This window comes from Stegodyphus dumicola, chromosome X2 (assembly GCF_044657685.1).
Source record: "Stegodyphus dumicola isolate Sdum_Otavi_A_Nest chromosome X2, ASM4465768v1".
NCBI lineage: Eukaryota > Metazoa > Arthropoda > Arachnida > Araneae > Eresidae > Stegodyphus > Stegodyphus dumicola.
Window position 1 is genome coordinate 155,369,731 of NC_140781.1, and position 12,430 is coordinate 155,382,160.

A 12,430-nucleotide genomic window follows, 5' to 3' on the forward strand; every position below is an offset into this window, starting at 1 on the left:
CCCTTCAAATAATACGTAAGATGTTACTGACTTTATCTATTTTTGTAATGATGAAAAAATCCTGTAAAATTTTAACATTCTTGTCTAAATCTTGCCTATTATTATGTGTGCTATTTAGTACATGTGCTTTAATACGTCTTTTGAAGTTGCTGAGCATTTCTTCTTTCCATTCTAGGTAAGTCATAATAGATAAGTTGGTTTTGTAGCTGGAGAATACTATGAAAGTTTCTAGATCTTTTTCGAATTTTTGGATGCAGAATTTTATGCTAGCTTTGAAAGTGGGTCAAAATTTGATGTAAAGATTCATTAATTGCCTTAAATTTCTATCCTCTATTTCTAAATTTCCTGTTATAATATGTTGGTGATGTTGATCTACATAAGGGCTGTATTCTGGGAGTTTGCAATTTCAAGTATCTGGAGCATCATCGATCTCATGGTGGTTAATTATTAAGCTACTTAGTGTTCTTCCATATCGATAGCTTGGTATCGCTTGTACTTTGTCTGGAAACAGATGTTGGTGTAGTTTAAAGATCTTATTAATTTTTAATTGGTCCAATAAACTGGATGCTTGAAAAAAATTCTGCAATAAATATCCAGATATGTAGCACAGTGTTTTGCTAGCATTTTAGTCGTTCAAAAAATACTTATGGATATCATAGCAATTTATTGCAGATGATATGTATAACATTTTTCTGAAATAAGAGAGAGACCAAAGGAAGTTCCTAATAGAAAATAATATAATAATGAAGTAATTACAAGCAAATATACATCACCACTAACAGTTTGTATGTATGTATGTATATAATTGTACATTAAGAAATAGTTTATGTAAAACATTTTATGACCACCAGCAAATAACTGTCTCCTGGGCAGCAAATATCATTACTCTTTGGGAACCAGGGATTAAGCATATATGGGGGGGGGGTACAAAATTTTGCGACTAATTTTATTACCTTATTTTAACCTAAATACCCAAACTATTTTTCATTTAATAAATATGGACTCTAAAATTTAAATAAATAATTTTTTTAATGTAAAACTAATTGCGTAACAACAGAATTCCATAAGTTTTTTTTTTAATTGACCTAAAATAACAGGATAATAAACTAAGATATATATATATCTATCTATATAGATAGATATATATATATTGTCTGCACTAAACAGCTTGTAATGAATTTACGACTTGTGAGGATGGAATTTCTTATATGGGGAAGAAATAAACAAAATTTTGCCATGTATAGTTTTGTTTAAGCAGGAATGCTTATTATGGCTAAATCCAGAGTTGCATCGCTTTCGTAAACTCAGAAGATTCTCATTTTTTCATCAGATATCCTAATAAATCTCCAAATCTTCCAGTTTTAATTTATCTGAATCGATATTATCACTGTCAAATGTGGTTCTAAAAGAACTGTTGAATGCTAGCTTTGAAACAAAGAAGTGCCATAGAAAAGATTCTGAACACAATTTTTTTTTTAAAAAAAAGCTTAAGGCAGTGATGATGTTTCTAAATGAAATCCAAATTGTCCAAATTCATTTTTTTTTTCCATGTGAATTTTAATATAATTTTTTCAGATCTGTTTTTATCTGAACTGTTTTAATTTACTGAAAATTTGTTGAGCATTTTATGGAGACTTAAGTGATTTTTATTGGGAAATATGTGTTTAATATTGCTTTAAATCTATACATATATATCACATTTCTAAGGCTTTCCATGCAATTATATGCACATTAATTATTAATTACATTTTTATAGTGTTTAAAAGCACTTTCATAAATATAAAAGCTTTTTTTTTTTCATACTTAGATTTTCATTAATATGAAATTTTAAGAAAAGTTATCAGAATTGGTTGCAGTTAGCCGAAAAATAACCAGAAACACACCTTAAAAATCAAACTTTAGAATAATGAATTAAATAAATATATTCCCTTCAATCTTCAGTGACTCAGCACACTGTTATCACTACGACCATCCTTTTAGCTTTCAGTATATTTTTTGCGTTTTGAATTTTGAAAAATGAAATCACATTATGCACATGTTACTTCTGAGATTTATATCTTTATCTCTTTTGAAGTTATTTTAAATTTTAAGAGGTGTTTGATACATTTTGATAGGGTTTTTATTTCATGTTATTTATTTAAAAGTCTGGGAATGGTTAAAACCTTTTTCCATACAAATGAATGATAATTGCTTCCTCACTTCATATCATTTCAGTTTAGAGAGAAATATTCAGCATTCATAAAGTTGGGGAAACTAGTGTTGATTGCAAGATTTAAAAAGGGAGCCACTTCAGAACAACAAACTTGAAATCATGTTAATGTTTGCATAAGGAGTCAGGGATTTTTAACGTTATTAATTTTTTGTGCTAAAATTACTAAAGTTTTATAAGCTTCATTTTTGTTTTTGCTTTCGTTTCTGCTGAAAATTAGATAAGAGAACCTACATCACCTTCAGGATGATATCTTTCTGTTGTTGCTGTTATTAATGCATTTAGTGTAATGTATAGAAAATATTGTTTTTCTGTCTTGTAGCCTTAAGTAGTGTTTAGGAGTTGAATAGAGCTCGAATGTGTGTCAGCTTTATTTCCGTAATTGAACGGCCTGCAGCAAGAAAAACCTAGCTCTGCATTTTAAAACTTTGGAAAATTAAAAGAGAAATTTCAAAAATTTGTTTTTTAATTTATGTTCTAAACATTTGTGCTCTTTAAATGTGCTGGTAAGAATGATTTTTGTTGGCTATTATTATAGCAGAATGGGTATTTGGTTAGGCTACGTTGTTATTAAAATTTAGGAGCGAGGTCCTTATTGTCCCAGTGGTCATTAATTTGCCCATTTTGGGGTGATAAATAATTTAAAACCAATCCCGTTAAAGAAGGTTTATTAACAAATGAAAAATAATGTTTATAACATATGAAAAAATAAAAAAGCAACATAATATGAAAATATAAGTATATAGAAATATGATTTTATAAGTACACTACAAAGTCCATAATTCGGATTCATCAGGACTTCGGCGATTCCGGATTAGGGGTTTTTCCGGATTATAGATCATCAAATTAAATCTGGTAAGATGGCATGCAGAAATTATACAATTAAAAATATGAAATTTTAATTAATGAAATAAAGAACAATTATGATCTAAAGGGTATCAAAATGTACAAAAAAAAAGCTTAATATTTATTTGTTTACTTTATTAAACATTTCTTTTAATGTAAGTTGTTTCAGTTGCTTCGTTTTTTGTACTAATACTTTCTCTTTAATTTTATAAACAGACATAATTTCTTGTTCAGTTACAAAGTTCCACTGTTCAAGTCCTGTAATTGCTGTGTCGAGAATACAGACTAACTTGTCAGTCGAAATGTTTTCGTTTTCAATAACCTCTCTGTCATTCACTATCGGAAACAGTATTTTCTGAATCTAGAACCATACTACAGATTTCGTCGTCCGTTAATTGATTGATGATTGGGGCATTTTCGTCGCAATGAAAAACTTCTGTTATATCATCTTCATTTATTACCGCTTCTCCACATTTCTTTACAAAATTCAATGAGTGGAAAATTTCACTTTAAGTTTGGGATGTCCGAAAACATTCAAATTCGAGGCTATCATCTTCATTGTCCTCACCATGAAATATGGTAGCTGGCCATAAATAATGCCAAGCATTTTTTAACGTATCTGGAGACACATCCTCCCAACGTGCATGCGTAAAGCATATAGAAAAAATAGTTTGTGGCTTTGAGGTCCGGATTATAGATCATTCCGGATAATGGACATTCGGATTACAGACTTTGTACTGTATATAGTTAGGAAGAGTTTATTTTAGTATGTAGTCTCATCAGTATTACAATGTTAACTCAATGAAGATTGTCTAGATACTCTTCACTCTATTCATCATAGAATTCACCATCAATTTCTACAGCATAACTGTGTATGAAGTTGTATTTTCTGTGAACCAGTACTTCTAAGAGGAGTAACGTTTCCTTGAGTTAAAGTATAACTCTTATTTTCATTACAGCTCATTTTTCCCCCTCCCATAGATCGCAATTCAATACATTTATTTTCTTCCTTGGTTGTTCATTGTTATTGTCTTCAGATAGTTTTAATCAGGTTCAGGACCATTTGAACTTCAGTCACACATAGAGAAAATAGGAAAGCACAGCAAAAGTTAATAAAACTACGGTTCTTGTACACTTAAAATAATCAAGAACAATATGGTGTGAAGTGTAACACCAAGTAAATTCTGTTTCTATCTACCAAGTAAATTCTTAAAATAACCATGGCCTTTATTAGATTGTCTGGAAAATGCAGGTTTTTTTTTAAACTATATATCTTTAAAGTATACTAACTCAACTTAAAAACAATTTTATTAATCAAAATAAGCACCAGCTGGATCAATGCATTTTTAGCAACGAGATATAAGCTTATTTATGCCGGTAGAATAAAATTGTAGTTCTACCACCAAAAATAAGTACAATTTTTGGTGCATTTCGTTCATTTGCTGACAGTACTTATCTAACTCAACTTAAAAGCAATTTTATTAAGCATCGTCGTGGAGAAGAACTGCCCCCACCAAAAATTGTAGTAATTTTTGGTGGGGGCAGTTCTTCTCCACGACGATTGTAGTAATTTTTGGTGTATTTCGTTCATTTGCTGACAGTACTTATCTAACTTAAAAGGAATTTTATTAATCAAAATAAGCACCAGCCAAATCAATGCATTTTTAGCAACGAGATATAAGCTTATTTATGCCGGTAGAATAAAATTCTGGAGTTCTGGATGCGATAAAGTTGTTAAAGGCGTTTTTGGCTTTGTCTTAGATTTTGAAGCTATCAAGATGTTTGAAAAAGTGGTTATAAGTCAGGTGAATATCGGGGAAGAGGGAGTGTCTCCTATCCCAAATCGTTCAATTTCTGTAGGGTCAGTTGCACGACGTTCAGCCAAGCATCGTCGTGGAGAATAACTGCTCCTACCAAAAATTTCTACAAAAATTGTAGTAATTTTTGGTGTCGTAGTAATTTTTGGTGCATTTCATTCATTTGCTGACAGTACGTATCTGCTGTAATTGTTTCGCCCAGATTTAAGAAGCTGTGACAGATGAGACCAGCGGCAAATCACAAAACAGTCGCCATAATTTTCTTTTGGTGCAAATTTGGCTTTGGTAAGTGTTGTGGTGTCTGACCATGGTCCAACCACTTAGTCGAATGTCGCCAGTTGTTAGAGAGAATCCACTTTTCATTGCATGTAACAATTCAATCAAGAAAAGGGTTGTTTTTGTTGCGGAGAAGAAGAGCAGACAACACTTCAAAACGGCGATTTTTTTAAAATTTTCGCTCAATTTGTGAGGCACCCACTTATCGAGCTTCTTTGACTTTCCTGTACGATTCAATTGATCAGAAATCGTTTTGCTTATGCCAATCTCCTCCACAAGCTTTCGAACAGTTGTGCATGGGTTTGTTTCAACTAAAGTCTTCAAATTGTCGTCATCAACAGCTGAAGAGTGTCCACGCCGCTCTTGATCTTGCAGGTCAAATTTTCCACGACGAAACTTTTGATACCACCGTTGAACTGTAGATTCATTAACACTTTTCTCGCCCCATACTACATTGACATTTCGAGCTGTTTGTGCTGTGCTGCGGCCTAGCTTGTACTCATAAAAGTTAATTCGCCGAAAATCCCGTTTTTGACATCTAAACAAAAACACATAGTAAATTTTTTTAATATAATTTTGAAACAAAATGATCATTATAGAAATATAGAGTGAAAATAAAGCTTCAAAATGGTATATAACCACAATGTACTTCAAATGTTTTTGTTGCTAAAAATGTACAGGAAAAATAAACAATTGTAAAAACCTGCATTATTTTCCGAACAACCCGATAGAAGGCAGAAGTATATGACAATCGGGCAAACATGCAAAGAAAGCTTGCTAGCATACAGAAAATAACATCTAATCAAAGTTGATTAGCACTTTTTAATACTATATTGAAGTCATAGTTACAGGGACTGCACTGGGCTTTTTACCCATTTTTCCATCAGTGCTGTCTCTCTGCAGTACCTAAATTTTGCTACCCAGTGCCTCCCTAAATTTTAAAAATTTTGCCACTCTTTTGTGGGTATGCTGATTGCACCTGCTGTGGTGCAGGCCCTGCATAGTTTAGTAGTCTTTGATGATCACCCGTAAAATCAGTTACTTTATTTAGAGTTTTTGTGAGAATAGTTTATGATATCTTTTTGACAGTGTTAAAACACTAAGATAATATTGTGATGTTTATCATACATTAGTTACTATATCTAATGAGACCAAAAAGAACGAGCTAGTAGTTTCCCTAAGGTAGACTTATTTATAGGACAATTAAAAGAATTTCAGTTTTATTGTCTTTTTAATAATAAGGTGCAACATATTTACTCATGAACATTGTAAATAAAGCTAGTGAATAGGTAGGCCTTGACTATATTAAATTTACCCAAATGCTGTGTTATTCTGATTTGGAAAATTATAAGAAAACAGACTGTTAAGCCAATATTTAAGCCATCAAAGATATCAGAAGAGGTAAAGTATCAAATTAGAAAGAAGCTGTTGACAGACCTGTAAATATTTGTGAATGGGGGGGATTGCAGTTTTTAAACCTCTTTTTGCACAGGATGCTGATAAAAAGTTTCAATGATTATATAGTTTTACTGACACATTGAATTTTTGTGGTTTTTAAAATATATCTCGCATAGAGAAGCTTTTTAAATACACTGTTGATTTGTACCTAATATTAACAAGTGGCTGAGAATCAGGTATTGAAATTTATTCTGTGGCCAATTTTAGAGTTTATAAGATTTCTTTCACAAATGAGACAGTGTAAAACCTGTCATCCAAAGAGCACAATTCTTCACGAAAAAGTGCAGTTTCAAGTGTTGTGTCTTAGTGTATGTAATAACTTTGTTCATATAAACCAGTAGGACCAATGAGGATAGCAAGTGGAGAGCATAATTCTCTGAACTTTAATAAAACCTTATTAAAGATTGATCACATCACAAGAAAGATTGAGTGGACTGGTGAGTTTAAGAACAGAAAGATGTTGCTGATAACATTGATTTTGCTTCTTCAGTCACATTTTGTGCACAAAAGGACACCTAAAATTACTCTAAATTGTTCATTTAAATTGATTTAAAGCATTTTTTCTAACTAACCGTTTTTTAAATCAAAATAATTAAAACATTTTTTATAAATATACTTTCTTTTTAGATTAAATTTTAATGCTAAAACTTTGACTGATCTGTGGAGATAAAAGTAGTTCTGTTTCATTCATTATACGTTATATACTAACATATCTGTTGCAGAAAGTTTTATCATGATCTCTCTCAAACTCTTGTCTATTTTTAGGGCAGAACAATGAAAAAATCCTTGCCCAGGGCTAACAGTAAAGCCAACCATGATTGGTAAAAATGTGCATGTCATTTCGGCTATTCAGAATAATTGCTGGCTCAGACCATGATTCCATCCCCTTCATACTTGATTTCTTTTTGTGATTCAGTACTGTTGCTTGTGGTTACTTTCCTCCAATTTGTAACATCTGTGGAATTATTGGAAGTACAAATAAGTCTCTACCATTCGAAAAAAAAAAAATGACGTTTACAGTAAGTTATGGTAAAATTGTCTGATGTAAAACATCATATCATAAGGTTGGACATCTGCTAACAACGTAACCTTGAAATATTAGTGATTTTGTATCTACATCATATATTTATTTTGTGCGAAAACGTCAAGTTTTGAGCCAAATGAGCATCATTTCCGGGAACTTTGGTTTACTTCTGTAATTTGAGGACATCTGCAGCTGAGGTGCATCAATTGCTTGTAGAAGTATATGGTGAGGCTGCCTTAAGTGAGAGAAGTTGTCATGAGTGGTTTCAAAAGTTAAGAATGGTGAATTTGACGTTGAAGACAAAGAACATAGCAGAAGGATTGAAATTGTACGAAGACTCGGAATTTGGAGCATTATTTTATGAAGTTTCGTACCAAATCCAAGAACTTGCACTTACATAAGAAGTGACTCAATAAGCAATTTCACATCATTTAAAATCATAGGGAATGCTTAAAAAGCAAGGAAATTGGGTTCCATATGAACTGAAATCGAGAAATGTTGAACGCAGATTTTTTACACATGAAGTGCTGCTTTCAAGGCATAAATGAAAGATCTTTTTGCATCGTATAGTCACTGGTGATGAAAAATGGGTCCATTATGATCACCAAAAGAAGAAGAAATTATGGAGACCACGTGGAAATGCTTCAACATCGACAGTGAAGCCGAATATTCATGGGAAAAAGTAATGTTGTGTGTATGGTGAGATAACTTGGTGTCCTGTATTATGAGTTGCTGAAAACAAACAAGACCATTACTGGGGCTTTCTACCGAATACACCTGATAAGATTGAGCCGAGCACTCAAAGAAAAATGCACCCGCTACTACTGCAGATGTGACAAAATTATTCTCCTGCGTGAAAAGGCTCATCCACATGTTGCAGTCCAATTGAAAACCTACTCGAAAACATTAAACTGAGAAGTTTTCCCCCTCCGACTGTTATCACCAGATATTGCACCTTCTGATTATTGCTTGTTTCAATTGATGACACATGGCTTGTTAGAGCAGCACTTCACATCATATGAGGATACAAAAAATTGGGTTGATTTCTGGATAGACTTGAAGATGAAGCGTTCTTCAGATGCAATAGCCGTATGCTGCCAGAATGATGGGGAAAATCAGTAGCTAAGGATAGACAACACTATGAATAAAACATAATGCACTGTTCTTTCACAATCAATGCCCAGTTTTTTATAAAAAAATGAGCAGAGACTTGTTCTCCCAATACAAAAGAAAAACTAGACTCATCAGTAGAGCAAACTCAGCTGTAGTCACTGGTGCTTCAGTGACAGTGCTGTTTGCACCATTATAACTAGCTGCTTTTCATAATTAAAGTTGGTGGGCGACAAAAGGTTTGTCTTCTCATGAAGAGAGTTCGTTTATGAAGCCTTTCGCTTACAGTATATAAGGATATTTGAGACCATGTAATTGTATGCCAAATTTTTAAAGTTTAGTTTATTTGCATTACACTCATTTATCTGTTCATCTTGGAAATTATTAGGTAACAAATGGTCATGAGAAACAGTGTTTGTTCTCTTCAGGCCCTGGCCCAGTATTGTGTTACGTTGCATTTGTTTGAAACATTTTCCATTTCTGAGAAGGATTGTTGGATATTTTTTAAGTCTCTTGGTAAGAATATGTGAAAGAAAAATTAGCATAATTGTTTCATATACCATAACTAACTATCTACAAACCTATATTTTACTTAATGAAATGCAAAGGAAATAATTCACTTATGGTATTGGATATTTTGAACTCTCTTAGTTATAATAAGTGAAAGAAAGATTAACATTATTGTTTCAGATACTGTGACTAACCATCTTACTGACCTATATTTTACGTGATGAAATGCAAAGGAAATAATTCACTTGTCTGTAAAAACTAATATGCTTCTTCTTGAAAGGAACAAGAATTTTCATACCATCAACACAGCAATTTACTTATACAGAAAGAATTTTTTCTCCTTTTACAGTCAGCCAAAGAAACAGAGACATTATCTAAATTCTACACTCAGCAAAAAATTCACCAGAATTCCATCAACCCAAAAAGAAAAATGATTTTTCTAACAGTTGCCATCACATTTTAACAACATTGTTTTCAAAATATAAAATAAACATGCCAAACATATATCAGATAATATTATTGCATGTGAGTAGTTATATTACGTACTCCCACCTTTGATTTTAACATAAAATTAAACATTGTACAGTTTAAAACATATTGCAGAAGATATATTTTAACTTTTATAATACTTTTTATTATAAAAATTTTCCTTATCAGAAATATAACATGAAAAGGTCTGAAAGCATAAAATGAATGTCTATGAAGTTTTAAGAGTCTGCAATAGTGGTTCCTTTTTTCTAGTTTCACTTGAAGGACAGGATCTTCTTTGCTTTAGACCTGTAACAGATACAGCTTTTGGACTGGTCTTACCAAAGAACCATTCTCTATTTTTACTCTTGCCACTTGAAAAGAATTACCTCTACTTGGAAAAATCTATTCTTTCAATTGACAAGTTAATCTGTTTTTATTATCTGAACTGATTAGGATGATATCTTCAGGTGAAATTATCTTTCTCTGACTTTCTGATGTATTTGGCTCAAATATTCCTTTCGGAATCTGTTTCTTAACTGTTGTCTTACTTCTTTTCAATAATGCTGTCTCAATCATAATTTATTACTATTTATTTGGTTTAAATCCACTTCCTTTATGTCTTGGAGAAACATAGTGCGAATCAGGGGAATGATGTTTTGTGTGTAATTTTAGACAGGTTAGAGGATGTTAATGACTGCTTGTATGTTGCAGGGGATAGTTAACAACTGCTCATAGTTCCCCCGATGGATTTCCTAAAACCCTATGTTTTTGGTGGAATGAATCAGTTGTTTCCATGCCACTGTCAGAGGTATAAATTTTCACTTGACTGGTTGTAATGCTTCACGTACACTCATGTCTTTCTACTTTATTTTTCTCTATACTAAAAATGTATCAGTAAAGTTGGTACTGTTGGCCGTATACATCCCTGATGGATGCCCTTTTATGACAATAAATCTTTTTAGAGCTTCAACAAAAGTTTCAGAACCAAGGGATATAACAAGTTCTAAGTGAACCACTTTGTACACTGTAGATAAAATTCCTAATAGTATGTCTGGATGATATAATCCAAAATGCTCTTAAAAAGTCATAAAGTTTGAACACCCACATGAATATTACATGACTTTCCGCATTTAGACAGTCAGCCATATGTTTTTTTGATGGAAGTAGGTTAAGATAGCTGAATGAAAATTCATCATCTTTCTATTATTTTAGTTTTAACTCTTAATAAGATTATTTTTATCTCTGAATGTTACCAGATTACAGTACAAAGTCCATAATCCGGATTAGGGGGTTTTCCGGATTATAGCTCATCAGTTTAAATCTGGTAAGATGGCATGCAGAAAATATACAATTAAAAATATGAAATTTTAATTAATGAAATAAAGAACAATTATGATCTAAAGGGTATCAAAATGTACAAAAAAAAAAAAAAAAGCTTAATATTTATTTGTTTACTTTATTAAACATTTTTTTCAATGTAAGTTGTTTAAGTTGCTTCGTTTTTTGTGCTAATACTAATTCTCTCTTCTATAAACAGACATATTTTCTTGTTCAGTTACAAAGTTCCACTGTTCAAATCCTGTAATTGCTGTGTCGAGAATACCGACTAACTTTTCAATCGAAATTTTTTCGTTTTTAATAACCTCTCTGTCACTTTCTTCACTATCGGAAGCGCGCATGTGTAAACGCTTTACTGGCTTTACGCGCATGCGTAGCGGATGGGCGCATGAAACGCGCATGCATAAGTTTGTGGCTTTGAGGTCCGGATTACAGACTTTGTACTGTATTAGTAGAAGCATTATCAGGGAAGCATTCTTATTGAACGATTAAGCAATTTGTTTTCTTCCTGAATTTCACAAGATGATAAAAGACAGCCTTTGTAGATAACTCGAATTTTTGAGAATTGTTTATGAATCTTCTCATTCAGGCCAGAACTCTATAACAATTTTTGAAAATTAAAAAATCTCTCATATGATTTGTACGAGTCAATATTTGCATTTGTATTTACTAAGATATTCTTCTTTCACTCAGAAGAAATTTCCTTTTCATCTGGGATTTCAACATTCAGCCAATTTTCTACGGGTCTTCTCAGGAACTCTGGTCCCTCCCAACCATTTGCTGTGCAAAATCTGTTTTTGGATGCAAACCACAGAGGCTACATTGGCAAGATTCGACTTCCCTGGAATGTTATGACCGTTGAGAGGGCTCGGTTAAGGTTAAAATTTCCTTAACCTGATTTCCTCTGAAAGTTCTCCTTTTGTCATTTCTTTGGTCGCAAGAAATTACTGTATCCGAATCTGACCAAAACTTTGTTATTGATCGGGAAATTCAGAGTGTATCTGAAAAAGTGAGAGGCAGACAATTCCAGTCTTGGAGTAGTCTGTCTTTTCACAGATGAAACAGAAGATTTGTGTCTTAAAAATCGTGCAGTAATTTCACCATGATTATTGCAACATAAAAAAAAAAAAAAAAAAATCACAGTAGCATGCACTCCTGAACATGCTTCAAAAAACGTTTTCATTGTTCTACTGATTTGAGATCCATTTCCTACTCTTTGGGGTACTTGAACTTCAGAAAGTGCTTTGAGCTCATTATACCATCTCAAATATTTACATTGAATCTCCAAAGACAAAGGCACATCCTAATTAGATTTTTCAGCCCAAGCTTGTTGAACTAATAACTTTTCAGGAAGCAATACAGGTGCTAAAA

The 12,430-nt window shown here is 32.4% G+C and overlaps 1 protein-coding gene across 6 annotated transcripts in view; it reads left to right on the top strand.

The window, feature by feature from the left end:
- Positions 1–12,430, top strand: part of LOC118181800 (trithorax group protein osa-like) — a 306,313-nt gene that overhangs the window by 208,757 nt on the left and 85,126 nt on the right. For 2 of the 6 annotated variants that reach the window (XM_085809212.1, XM_085809213.1), the window contains one exon: positions 7,372–9,256. The exons of the other annotated variants lie outside the window; for them this stretch is intronic. The gene's annotated coding sequence lies outside the window, so the exon portion shown is untranslated. The remainder of the gene's footprint in view (positions 1–7,371; positions 9,257–12,430) is intronic. 6 annotated transcript variants of the gene reach the window in all.